At 32.1% G+C, this 15,323-nt stretch overlaps 1 pseudogene; it reads right to left on the bottom strand.

Moving 5' to 3' along the window:
* Positions 1-3,252: 3,252 nt before the first annotated feature.
* On the bottom strand, positions 3,253-3,838 carry LOC120263217 (annotated as a pseudogene).
* Positions 3,839-15,323: the final 11,485 nt, after the last annotated feature.

Genomic DNA, 15,323 nt, shown 5'->3' with positions numbered 1-15,323 from the left:
TTTAATTAACAAATAATATTTCCACAATTATCATAATAATTGTGGAAATATTATTTTTTAGTTAAAGTTAATGCTAATTTAAAAAATAAATATTAAATATTTTTACATTAAATAAATATTGTATTGAGTTAATTAATTATTTTGATTTAAAATAATTTGTATGATAAGTATTAAATAATTAGTAATAAAAACTAATGGAGGTAATCTCACCATTAAATTAATTAATTATTTTGACCATACCTCTAACACTTACATCAACACACACACATAAAAAGTAAATACAACATTTTCATTTACATCAAATCAAACAACAACGATTTAAGTTGAAATACAGTATTTTCACTTACATTGCATGTCTTTTCAGTTTGTTGTTTAAGAAAGAGAGAGAGAGGATCTGATCGTTATGAACCATGACTAGTACTATTGTCCCAACTATATCTCCTTGATTGGAAAATTGTATTAATTAAGTTGTTGGGTTTCTGAGTTATTCACCACCTATTCCATGTTAAACTACACCTTGAAAAGAAAATGATGCATTGCCTTGTTAATAGTCTTGGTAATTTAAATACAATAGCCGTGAGAATAATAATTAAACTCACTAGTTGGATTCATTATTGACAAGCAACCCATACATCATTTGTTGATGAAGAACACATGACGTGTTTATACTATGTCCGGGCACTTACACCATCTTTATTTTTATTGATCATTCTGATAAGATTTTTAAGCCAAACATTAAGACGTCACTTATGCTACATCTAATTGGAAAGGTTTGCACAATCTATGTACTTTTTCTTTGTTGTCATCTTAATAATTATATCGAACTTAATGATCCATGCTCATAATGATAAGTTTATGTGTGCATGTTAAAACATTTTCAAATATCCTATATGGGCAAAGTGACAAGGAGAGATTTGTTTAGATATAAAATAGTAGTATATAGATAATTATGTTTAATTTTCATTTCAACAGGTGTTAAATGGCTTTTATAGACTGTTTTGTCAAGGGCAACAGTTCTTCTTGAGATTTTGTTTATATATAGGACTCTCTTCCTCTTATTACTCAGTGAGATAGAAAATTGATAACGTACATTCTCTTCTTATTCCCCTTTCTTTCAATAGTCCAAATTATAGTCAATCATTAGCTTCGTTGTATCCTTAAGGTTTATTCTCTGTGCCATTTTGTAGACTATAGGTGGGAGCAAAGTGGCATTAATTCAGGCTTTGAAGACTAATCTCAAATGAAAATATGTAACAGAGTGTTTGTTTCCTCTCAGGTGATTGAATGATTCTTAATCAAAGGCGTGGTGTCATGCATGTATTTGTTACATTAAGAGACTAATGAAAATCATTGTATATTTATTTCTCGCTCACACTTGCTCTCATGATAAACTATGGGCAATTAATTAATAATTTCCAATGTAAGTCAGGAATCTACAGTTACTTGAAAACATAATTAAAAAAATGTTGATTTGTAATTCCTTATTTTTTTGACCGGTCAATACTAAGAAGGCTAGGCATAGAATAAAAAGAACCCGTATTAATTTAGCATTATCGATTAGTAAATATAAATTTCAGAAGGGGCAACATGTTCATACCAAAAAAATAAAAAAATAAAAACAAAAACATAAAAACCTGACTGCTAAAAATTTCATCATCAAAAAATGTAATGCATTTTATTTATTAATGATTACTAAGGATGAACATATATAAAAGATTCAAAATTGAATTTTTTTATATAATTATATTTCATTAATTATTATTACGAGATTTTTCTATTTTCTTTAGTGTTTTGACCATATCTTGTATGACATTTTTATCTAGGCGTTGCTAAACACCTTCTTGGTGCTTGAATTTGATGGAACTTGGTTGTAATATGTTTTCTTGACTTCTTTATATTGATCCAATTCATTTTGGTGTTGAGATTAAATTGTGGCAATGCTTAATCCGCAAATTTAGGGGTCGGTTGGCATTATTTTTTTGTTCTTGTTTAACTATTGTGTATTTTTAAAAATTTGAAAAACAAAAACATGTTTGCTTAGCACAAAAATTATTGTGACCTTTTTTTATTAATTTTTTAATTCTTATTTTTTATATTTTTTTATAAAAGTTAATTTCTCATATTAGTTTACTTGATTGTATCATTAAATTAAATTAGTAGCATATATTGGTATTGTATGGGTAAAAAATATCTCATAAAATTTGTACAATTTGAAACTAACAAATTTATATATTTGATAATCATCCAATAACTTCATTGCAATTTCATCTCCAACAGGAGCCATTTGTTGTACCTTACTTGGTGTCAGTGGGGAACCAGAAGGAAGATATATGGTCTCACTACAAGGAAAACAACAATTAGCTTAGGACAATTCCCTAGCTAAAATGCTAAAATCCCTGGGTAACATTCGTTAGCGAGGGTTTACCCAGGAAGTGACGTCCTTGGGTAAAAGCCTCATGGGTAATGATTTACCCAGGTATTTTATAATTTCTCGCTAAATAGGAAAGAATTATTTCGTGGGTAAATAATAAATTCCTTGAGTAATTAATGTTAATAAATTAATTAAAGATAAGGAATTTTCTTCGGAATATTTCCTGGGCAATCTCTCGGTAATTTAAGTTAATTTATTCATCGAAGGCAAAGAATTTGCTTTGGAACATTTCTTGGGAAATCTCTAGATAATTTTAGCAAGGTATTTTTCATAGGTAATCCATTGCTAAATTTTCAAAAATTGAAATGTTTAATCCCTGGGTAATATTTCATAGGAATCGTTTCCTGGGTAATTCATTAGTATTTCGATGGAACAGTAATAAATCGTAGCCTTGGTAATCCCTTGTTAAATATACTTAGGGATCATTTCCTATGTAATCCTTGGGTAATAAAATTTGAAAATAGGATTATTCCCTGGGTAATCCTTTGCTAATATAAAAAAAGTTTTAATTATTTATTTTAAAATTATATTATAAATTATAATACAAAACTCTGTATTAAATCATTCATTTAAAATAATCAATAAATTTTAATACAATAGGCTAAAAATACAATATGCAACCCAAAACATTACTACTAACCAAAAGCCTAGTATTCCCCTTCATTTCATTTAATGTTTCCATAGCACACACATCTAAACAAGCAACTAGCAAAGCCATTAAAACATAAGCATAAGAATCTCCAGCATAGATTGTTTCATAAAGGTAAAACTAAGTGACATATATATACACAGAAGATAGAGGACACTCCTAAGTCCTAAGTTTAACGGAGCTTATTCTGGGCAACTGCATGGCATTAGTCATCCTCATAGAACAAAACTCTATTGGAAGACATGGCATTAAAGACTGGTCTTGGTAAACTTGGTGGCATCATTGCGCATTTTGAAGCTAATGAGTTTGGGAAGAGAACAGCTGCAATTTGCTTGATGTCCATATAATGGTGATGAGAAGGGCAAGGTCCATGCCTTGGCGCTTAGGGTGTTCGAGGACTAGGCGCCTAGATTGATCTCCCATTGGCCTTGCTGTAACCATTTTCAGAATGTGGAACCAATAGAGTGATTAAGTTTACCTTATAAGTGAGATATATATTGAATCTCTTATGGATTTTTTGCCTTGTGAATGACCAATGCTCTGTTGGGAATTGTGTTTTTGTTCTAAACAACTATTGTTGAGATCGATCTAGAGTAGTGTAGTTGAAATAGAATTGCCTTGCATGAAGAACCTGGGGTAAAATTTCAACTATGAACATTAGATTGCAAGCAAAGTAGATGAATGCTTACAACCAAGAGGTACACTACAAGGAAAAGAAGCGCAGAATGATAAGTATAACAGCCAGCTAGAACTTGCATATTGATATAATCGGAAGTGTTTGATGTCTTATAACAAATAAACACAAAACTTGAACACTATTGATAATTATAACGAAACATATAAAATTAGCATCCTAAAGATATAAAATATTGATTACTTAATTTGAGGGGTTTATGAGGTCATGGAATTCAAAAACTCAAGAATAAGACTAACTTTCAAGTAAAAAACATGGATTTCAATTTCTAGATACTAACTAATATTAAAAGCAACAATTTTAATCTTCTGGAAAATTCCAACAAAATTAAGTTAATCAATATAAAAGAGAAATTAAGTTAGTCAATTGTGGAGCTAATATGGCTCACCATCCCACCTGCCACAATAATCCAATCTTGACCAAATATGTTAATGTTTATAGATATATATATATATATATATATATATGGAATAATACATTGTTCATATTAAAAGCGACATCAATTAATTAAGCAAGATGAGAAATCATTAAATGAATTAGATAAAATGTTGAGGAACATTGTTACAATCTTTAGTACAACAATTTGACAGTAAAAACAACAATAGAATCGCAAAAAAGAACATACATCAAACAATCAGCAACAATTCATCTTTCTCTTTTGTAAGATGAAAATAAACTTTGCTGAAAGAATCAATCAAATCAGATGAGGGTGTGTGTGTGGGTTTGTGTGGATGAATGTGTTTGTTAGAGACTAATAGATTGAATCAGATGCAGTAGATTGAATCAGATGCCTAAAGCTTTTACAATCATTCTTTAGTAACTTAATGGTCAAAGGCAGTCTAATAAAAAAATTCTAAGAATCTATGCACATAAGAATGCAACTTCAAATTTTGAGAAGGACGCCTTATCTTAGAATCATCGATTTCAATGCGTCTGATTGATTTTATTTGTAAAAGAAGGGTAAACACTTTTTAAACTATGGTTCACTCATGGTAGCTATAAACACGTTATAAACTGCGGTTTACATCATTTTTCTTGCTCTTGTAGCATTTTAAGAACGATATCATTTTACAGAAGCAAATAAATTAGGCAAATTGCGAACGAAAAATATGAAAAAAATTTTAAAAAAAAAGAAATCAAAAGAAATTGAGAAACAGTCCCAAAAAAAGAAGCGAAATGAAATGAAACATAGCTCACTTGTAATCGGAAAAAAAAAAAAGGTTTTACAATCATTCTTTAATCAACTGGTTCTAATTAATCATTAAAAAAACTAAAAGACAACATAAAACTAGGGTCAAATTCTGAAATAAATTAGTTTTGCCCTGGTGATCACACTAAAGCTAGTGCACAGACAAGAGAATTTACCGAATTTATTATGACCTTAGACAATACATGTGTATTAGGATGCAATTAGAAAATATACATGTGTATTTTAGAAAAATCATTCACTATTATGCTTTTCTCGATGTCATTCAACCAATCTACTTGTTCATAAGACTAGTAAAAAATAAAAATAAAAATAAATAAATAACAGAGCTCCATCCCTATAATAAATAACTCTCTCACCTTAGAGGTAAACCACATTTATATAAAAAAAAGTTTGGTAAACTATTTTAACTTATCATGATAATTTAAGCCATAAGTATGGTCCCATCAACTCAAACAAAAGCCCTAATTACTTCTTCAAACCAAACTAGAGAAACTAATATCGCAATTACTTCTCAGATGAGTTTGGCCCCCTCTTTTTCCTAAATCCAACAACTGGAGAACAATCAACAAAAAAAAACCACAAAACATCACAATGTTAAGAAGAAGCTGGAGATCGACAGATTTAATGGGAAAGAAAAATGATGAGAACTTCGACGAAAGATATCGATCTTGTCCAACTCACCTAATCTTGATGCTATCGAGCTAGTCCAACTGCCGATGATTAATGTTGGTCATGTAAAAACAATAAGAACTTCAACTAACGATCTTGCCAGTGTTCAGCCGTTAGAGTGCTCTCCACCGTTGGATCTACCTCGAAAACAGTGTACGGCGGTCAACTTAGCCAGGATCTATGAGCAAAACAATAGCGCCGAAAAAAAGGAGTGAGAAAGAAAAAAGTAATGAGTAGGGGAAGAGAGTGTGGGGGCATTTGGATTACAGTAATGGGGATGAGGGGTAATGAGGTAATGAAGAGGAGGAAAGGAATGTGTATGGGATGGTAATGAAGAAAGTGTTTGGTTGGAGATGTAGTACATTGAGAATGGGAAAAGTAAATAATGAAGTTGTGCTAAAATTACCCTTTTACCCCTCTTGTAAAGATATGTAATTTATATATTATAAATTTCAATTTATAAAATAATTGAAATATAATTAATTATTATATTTTTATTGATTAATGTTTAATTAAAAATTAATTTCAAATAACTAATTTAATGTTGTACTTGACTTTTTAATTAATTATATTAAACTTTATATTACAAATATTGGTTGAATTAATTAATATATTATGGTCCATATATATATCATTGTACTTAATATTTTAATTCTTATAATTACTTATTAATTTCTGTGTTATGATTACTATTTATATATTATAATTTTCAATTTATGAAATAATTCAAATACAATTATTTATTTTATTGCTACTAATTAATGTTAAATTGAAAATTAATTTTAAATAACTAATTTATCGCCGTACATGATTTTTTAATAAATTGTATTAAAGTTTATACTACGACTATTAGTTGAATTTATTAAAATATTATGGTCCCATATATATATATATATATCATTTTATTTAATATTTTAATTTTTATAATTACTTATTAATTTCTGTGTTATAATTACTATTTGTATATTATAAATTTTTATTTATAAAATAATTGAAATATAATTATTTATTTTATTGCTATTGATTAATGTTAAATTGAAAATTAATTTAAAATAACTAATTTAATGTGGTACTAATTTTATAATTACTAATTTTATTATATTTTTGTTCAATAAATCGCGTACGTATTAATTTAAATATTTGTGTGACTTGATCCGAATTTAAAAATTAAACACTCAAAAATTTACTTGTGGCAACCTCAACCAAATTTGAAAACTCAAAATTAATAATATAGAACCACCAAAGTTCAACAAACATTTTAACAGTCAAGAAAACAACAAACAATTTGGTCCATTGTGAAAAAGGGAAACCATCACAAACATAAAGCAACTCCTTCTCATAATGACATGAACCTGCAAACACTTGCCTATCAAATTGATAAACCTGCAAATAAAGCGCACGGGAATGGAAAATATTAGTAGGTTTCTAAGTGCAAACTTGATAAAGTACTTCAATGGCCAGCAACCATCCCAAAATATTAGTTGAATTCTAAGTACAAACTTGATAAAATATCAGTTTAATGGGCAAAAAATGTTGCAAGAAGACATTAAGCATAAAGCCTTTTAAGTATTGAAAGAGAGACATGATGTAGGTACGGTTTCTACACTATCATTTGTACAATCTCTGGCCTTAACAATCTTCTCTCTCCCACGTCATCCCAGCAAATAGGCGATCTGCATCTCCTGCCTTATAGTGCCTCATAGGGAGCCATCTGTATATTCCTGTGTATTTGTAGCATGTTTCGCGTTTTAATACATTGGAATGTACTCTCAAATATAGGGTGTTCTGTGGAAGCTTAATTTCGTGGTGCTTGTAGTTTTGGTGTTAGCTAGTCAGGTAAGTAAACCACCTATAAATATTAATATATGATGTATTTGTGACACTTGTTAAATTGTTTTTATTAAATTATTTCTTCTATTATTTGGTCACTTGCTTATCATATTAGTAAATTATTTATTTATTTTTACTAACATTGATTTCAGTTTATCTATTAAATTATAAAAATCGCATCCCAAGAAACTGAATCTGGGTGCTGGATTTGGATGGTGGATAATATATATTAAAATGGATACTGAAATGCTGCTGGTTTTCACCATCAACCAATAATAAGTGTGCATATATTTGTGTATATATATATATATATATATATATATATATATATATATATATATAACTTTGGCTATTTATTTATTGTTTTGTTAAGTGTGTTATTGTTGATATAATTGGTTTAATTTTTGTAAGGAAAACGGGATCACCGAATTTCATTATTTATTTATTTATTTTTTTTTGTGTTGACAATGATTTTGGACCCAACATATTTTGTTATAGAAACTCGTAGTCCCCAATTAATAATGCAATAACCACAGTCATTTGGGGGTTAAACACCCGGCCGGGTGTCGACACGCATGTACTCGACATAGAAACTATAGTTTGGCACCGTTCCGTCGGTGAAGAATAACGGCTTCTGATATTCTGGCTCGGGTTACCAAGGATAAACCTATGAGTTCTGAAATCCGACTCGGGTCACCGAGTTTAAATAAATGAGTTATGATATTTTGTTTTGGCATTAGTTGTTAGGCGACATATATGCTTGTTATTTTGATAAAGGAAATCTGTTATGATTTATTTTTGATTCTTGAATTTCACTTTGTTGTTTATTCCGCTTTGTTACATTATATATATTTTTAGAAATTTTGAACATTTTTATGATCCCGATATTTTTTTAGTGGTTGCTTACTGGGCTCTCAAGCTCATTAAGTTGTTATCTCTCTCTTTCAGATCAGGAGTAGGGTTGGGTGGTGGACAGCTTAGCGGGGTCGTTGAGCAAGTCGCTGCCTAGTTATATTTCAAGTTAATAATCTTCCTTTGTTATGGACTTAGAACTTTTATCTTACGTTTAGTGTCATATGAGACACTTGTTATTTGTTTTTTTATCATATTTCGGGCATTGTGCCTCTATGTTGTCTTAAAGTTAATGTCTTTGTTAAAGGTTATTTTATCTAGTGTGAGACAGGTTTTGAGGCCTTGCGTGCCTACTTGGTCACGACCTTATAGGTACGCGGCCGTTTGTCAATGCTCCAGGTTCGGGGCGTGACACATGAAGTAACCATTGTTGTATCTGAAATGGTAAACATTTGAAATGTAAAATTCTTACCAAGATGATTGAAGTATTAGGTGGGCAATATGACATCCTTGATAAGAAAACTTGGTAAAAGCAAAGTTTCTTATCAACTGGAAGATCCCAAAACACTGTTAGTTGATCTTCATCTTTTGCCAACACTTGCAACATGAACATTGCCTCATCTACTGTTAGACCATTAATAGAAAGAAGCACATCACTAAGCGATCGCCTTTTCCCTTGCATTTCTGCATGAGCTGCATCATTGTGCGATGTGATTTCAATGTTACGAGCAAATATTTCAACATTCTTTTTGGCAATTTCAACATTTCATGAAAAAGATTTAGCTTTTTACGTGTGAGTCGAATGTCGAGCTGCCGACTCGACGTGCATGGTGCAGACCCTCGACCAATGCTCTAAAATCCTGAAAATTTGTAGAAATTTGGTCCATTGTTGAGTCATTAGCAACAGTCTTCCTCTCTCGGCGCCTAGATGTCGAGGTGCTGTTATCAGATGGCATGGGTGATGGAGACTACGTCGCTCTTGTGTGGGTATGGATAGGTCATCAAAAGCATTTAAGATAAACCCACACCTTCCTCCAATGAGATGTTATCATGTTGTTCATCAGTAAATATTGACATAAAATGAAGAGCATAGTGCGTTGAAATTTCAAGGAGGCTTCATCAAGAACAAACAAGAATGATGAAACTATGGGCCTCAATTAATCATTTGACACATTATAATTCATAACCAGAGAGTAGAAACACACATGAAGACTCATCAACTCATCATACATCCTTTGGCCGGGGCAATTGAATACTTAAAGAAGACAAAATCATTAAAAGGAATGAGAAAAAAAAAAGATAAGAAACTTGTGTGAATTTTCTTTACTTCAGGTGGTATCTTAGGACATTTCTGATTGTTAGCTAACAGTTGGTATACATACAAGGAATGAAATTGAGAACAAATTTTATGAACTCTACGGTTCCCATTAATCAGACATTCGATCTTGTTGAGCCTACTAAAGAATAAGCAGTTACTATCCAAAGATAACTAGGATCAGATTGTAACCATAAAATAATACTACTATCCAAATAATACAATACCGGATTACAGATTGCTTTATTTAGGTCAAAGACAAAAGGCAAACAACAAAAGCAGTATCAAAGAATCATAATATAACCATAAAACGATATAGTTCTTAAAGGCCACATTCTCTCCCCAAGAAAAGGAAGTAAATTAAAAAAAGGCTTCCCCTATTACATGATAAAACTAAATTAATATGAAAGAGATCATAATAGAAATTTGACAAGATCCCCTTGCGTATATCCCGCAAGTGCACGGGTTTGTCGAAGTAATAATCCCGGATGAGTGGGTATTGAATCCACAGGGAGTAGGGAATAAAAACACTTAATTCGCTTCTTAGCTATGTGAAAGATCAATAGTGATAAGTGTGACAATGATTCAATTCTCAAAAGTAAAAGCAATAAGTAAGAGAGCACGAGTAAAGAAGGAGGTAAGGCAATCGATAAAGATGGGGTACTCGGATAATGCTCCGCCTAGGATAATTGTTTCAAGTGCAAGAACCCTCTATTATGCTTCCTAATCAATGCAATGGTGAGTCGTGGAAATCCTTAATTACATAGTCCCAAATCTAAGGTCAACTATGTCTAACTCTATACATGTCCTGGAGGAGAGATTAGATAACCTCTCAACCTCGCCCTCGCATAGAGTTGCAATGAGCTCTAGGGATTCCAAGTGACAAATCTCTTCCTAATTATAGACCTACCCCTTTGGTCTAGGTGGAAGGTCCCTAACCACGATTAAGCCCTAGATACTAAGATCACCTCAACGATTCACTCTATTGCACGCGCAACTAAGCCCCAGCGGAAGTTCATCCCTTAGACCATTCACTCTATTATGGCAGCAAGAACTCAAGGAACGGAGGTAGAATCTATTACGTCGGAGGGGAAAGGGGAAACTCTTGTACCTCTCGACTTACCCTCTCAACCCTCTCCAACCTAGCTTTGTCTAACGCTCGTGGTGTGTCACTCACTCACAAGGTTACCAACGAGAACTCTCAACCCTAGTGTCACTCTAGGGGAAATGTTCATATAATCAAGCATTCAAGGTTGGAACTCACAATAAACATCAATTAATTGAAAGCATAATAAAGAGATTCAATGAAACAAATACATCCTAGGGTTCACAAATACCCAAGTACCCACTAGGGGTTTAGCTCTCCATGGAGCTAAGTACAATCAAAGAAATAGAATGTAAAAGCAATGAATCCATAGAGAAACCCCCTCGATGGTCGTGTCGATGGTCTTGTGGAGAGTCCTCTACTCGTCGTCCAAGGATTCCCTCGTCCGGTATAGGATACGCCTCGACGGAAGCTCCCCTACCAACCTTCTTCCTCAGGAATGATGATGTCGGAGCCATAGAACCTCTCCAAAAACCTAGCCAATACCCTTCAAAACCCTAGCCAAAGCCCTCTCTCAAGTTGGGGAAAAGATGGAGAAGAGAATGCTGAAATCGGGGCTGAATCGGCTTTAAATAGGGTTGGAATCGGACGACCACACGGGCCTGTGGATTTTACACACGGCCATGTGGAATTTCCACACGGGCGTGTATAATTTCCACGCCTGCGTGAATTCTCTCAATTCTGTTTTCTCGGCCCAGTGTGAGCAGTCTTTGCTACAACACTTTACCACAGTGTTGCTACAGTGCTCTGCTACAGTGTCCGGCATGAATAGCTCCCCGAATCCATACTTTCATCGGGGTAATGCAAACGGGCACACGTTCACGTCGTGGATCACTTGCTTCTTCAATGATAGACAAGTTGGTGGAGCTCTTGTTCAATGTGCATAAATCGGAATGCTCGAGTGTGATTGCCCTTGTGCCCCTCCAAATGGATGTGCCAATTAGAATACGAGGAGGTTGACACACACTCTAGTATCTCACACCCGACCTATGTCTTCGCGTTTGAACCTTAGCAAGATTTCCTCCAAAATTGGTGCATTGTGATCCACATTGGCTTCTTTCCTTCATAATCGGCCTCACAACCCTACCTGCACGAAAGTAACATAAAAACACACATATTAGTGTAAAAACCCGAGAAAAGTAATGCTGAACATAAGGAATAAACGCTTCGCATTCATATCGCACAAACACTTATCAAAATTCATTGATTATATTTGTTCAATATTAACATTGGACTACTCTTCTTTTTATTTAGGGGACCACAATTTCATAAAACATCAACACCTAACTTATTGAAATTCAATAGCAGAAAAAAATATTTAAAACACCAGCCAACCAACACACCATGACATAGTCAACAAGTTTGAATTTGAACCTATTTATCAAGGCATCATCGTACTAATAGTTAAACTTGAATCAACTTCAAACTTTTTCCTTCCTCTTGGTCAATGACAAAAAGCATATACAATGTGACCTCAAACCTATTAACCTTTACATTATGTTAACCATAACCAAGTTCGAATTACCTTCCTCATGATCAATGACAAAATCATATTTGGCCTCAATACTATCAATGTTGCCATTATCAGTGCAATCATCAAGTTCGAATTACCTACTGACTTTAAACCTTCCACTTAATCAATAACAAAATCCTATCAATGTACTAATTACCAAATTTAAATTACCATCCCCTAAGGCCGAACTTTACACTCCTAGTGACTTTTATTTTTTTAAAAAATAACATAGTCTAACAAATTTATCAAATTTATTATTTTTAATTAAACTGTTACTGATGGAACGAAATTTAATTTTGAATCTCTAATTAAGAGGAAAGTAGCAAATATCTAATTACAGTATTGATAAAAATTAATATTTTAATATATCAAATAAATTGAATGTTTTTTTAATAGAAAAAGAAAGGATTGGAGGATTTTATGTTACATAAGTAAATTATAGCCAATTAAACTAATCACTATCCATAACTTATCTGATTTATTTGGTTTCTTGAGTCTAATTATAAATATTATATTTGACTCTAATTTTAGTCGGATTGAGTTTAATAATGAAATTAATTATTTATGGTGATGTGGTAAATAGGGAGGTTGGGAAAAATGATGAAAACAGAGGCTGGAGTACAAGGAGACATTGAGGTTATTAATTATTTTTTTTTTCTTTCGATGCAATTTTTTAATAAAAATCATACTATAAAAGTATATATACAATATATATATATATATATCATAATGTAGTTAAAACAATTAATAACAAGATTTTTAAACTCAATAACAAATCCTAAAAGAAGCAATTTAATACTCTTATAAACAAATGTAGTTAATTTATATTTACCCAAGGATTAGCTATGAAGTAAACATGATGACTATCGTCCATACCTAATCCTTAGGTAATGTTTAAGATCAACAATTTTACCTACGGAAACTAATCTCTTGTTAAATAAAAATCCTAAGAATTAAAAATACTTAGGGATTAGCTACGGACAAATAACAACTATTTTACCTAGCTAATCCCTAGTAGGTACTTTTAAAGTTATTCAGTTGTACCCAGGGATTAGCTAGGGACAAATAACAACGATTATTTTACCTAGCTAATTCCTTGGTAATTTTAAAGTTACTCAATTTTACACAGGGATTAGCTAAGGTATAGATGCCAACGGATAATTTTTTATGGTAATTCATTGCTAAATATTAGGCGCCTAGTTCCCATGAGATTTAACAATAGAATAGCTTGGGAAAGTTTTGCCGTTGCTAATTCCCTTGGTATTTCATTGTGTAATCCCTGGGTGATGTTTCTAACCTTTATATCTCATCATTCCTTTTTATTCCCTATCTATTCCCTGGCTAATTATCTTGGAAAATGTTTCCTGGGTAAATTCCCTATTTACTAACTAAAATACTTAAAAACCCATTTTGGGGGTTGCATTAAAAAATTTTATTATATATATATATATATACATATATTCAGATTGAACACATCCGATTTTAATATGTAACCCAAATTGTTTTATAATTGACCAGGTCAACTAACTTGACCTTTAATTTTTTCCAAATAACATTGAAAAGCCTAAGAAAATTATAAAAATATGTACCCCTTCCCATCAATTAGGGTGACTATTTAAACAAAAAATATATATATATATATATATTAAAACTCAATGTCTTAACCAAAAACCAAAGAGTTATGGGTAGAAAGTTTCCCACAGTGCGTGGCTTAATTTAGTCTGAATGTTCAGAACTAATTAAAGATTAACGAATCGCTTGCTTATCCTCGCTATTTATTATCTGGTCCTTAGAGTTCCCACTAACTTAATCAGAATATCAAACAATTGGTAATGCCGTATTCATAATGGAACAGCTAAATAGATCTACGTACTTTCACAACTTTATTATGCGCATTAATGGACAACGTGCACACCCAAGCACATGATCACACTATAAAAGTGGGGCAAATGGCTGTCACTGAGACCATCCAACACAAACCTTTTGTTATCATATACTCTTTCAATTATTAATTTTGTCCATTTACTTCTGTCGAACAATGGAAGCCACAACATAAATTAAGGATGTGGAAATCAACCTGAAGATTGATTCGTACATCACTTACCTTGCAAAATTTGCTGTGCAAATGCACAACCAGAAGGAGGTCATCACATCTATTTTTCTTTTGATCTATATATATGTACCGCAACTTATATCAACAATAACATCAGTATGGTGCTTCATATCATATGCTTAACATGATTATCTCTCATGTAGAATGCGCATCTTGTGTTCATCAAAGTTGTGAAGGTGATGATAGAACCAGTCACTGAGGGAATTATTTACGACATAACTTTGGAGGCCACCAATCTCGGAGTGAAGCAACTTTACGAAGCCAAGGTTTTTGTCAAGTCAAGCGGTTTCAAGGAACTTCTTGACTTCAAGGATGTGCTTGGCCAGTACTAGTACGAGAAAAGTAATGCAAAAGATTTTTTTGGTTCTTATTTATTGTCTTGTTATATACAGAACAAGCATAATGATCTATGTTGACAATGATATGTTTTTGTTTGTGTTCTCTCAATCTCAGGTGAGCAATTCTTCATGATGGGCATGGCGCCACCGATATATATGGTGTTACTATTCCACCTATGGGAAATAAATAAAAGCATAGAAATAATCTCTTCCATTTTCATCCATGCATGAACAGGGAGAAGGGAATCTCTTCATATTTGAACTTCTAGAATGTCATTTGTTTGTATTTCTATGTGGATAATCATATTGATGATATAAAACTCCATGACATTATGGAGGAGGATGTGGTACTGTTGTATTAATCAATTGTTTATGTTTGGGTAAATGATGATTATGCTGAGAGGGAGATGTTCCTGATATTGCTTTCAATAAAAAGTGAATGGATGATTCCTCGTTAGGGATAGGAGAGAATATGATTACATACAAGTCTAATATTTTTTTTTTCAAAAATTTTCTGTTTTACCTCACTATCAAATAATACTATAAATAATTTATAATTTATTTTTTCAATAAAATGAATAAATCACTTCTTTATTGGAAGAAG

This window comes from Dioscorea cayenensis, chromosome 6 (genome assembly GCF_009730915.1).
Source record: "Dioscorea cayenensis subsp. rotundata cultivar TDr96_F1 chromosome 6, TDr96_F1_v2_PseudoChromosome.rev07_lg8_w22 25.fasta, whole genome shotgun sequence".
NCBI classification, from domain to species: domain Eukaryota; kingdom Viridiplantae; phylum Streptophyta; class Magnoliopsida; order Dioscoreales; family Dioscoreaceae; genus Dioscorea; species Dioscorea cayenensis.
Note: the sequence above shows the minus strand (reverse complement) of the source record. Positions and strands in the feature narration are given on the sequence as shown.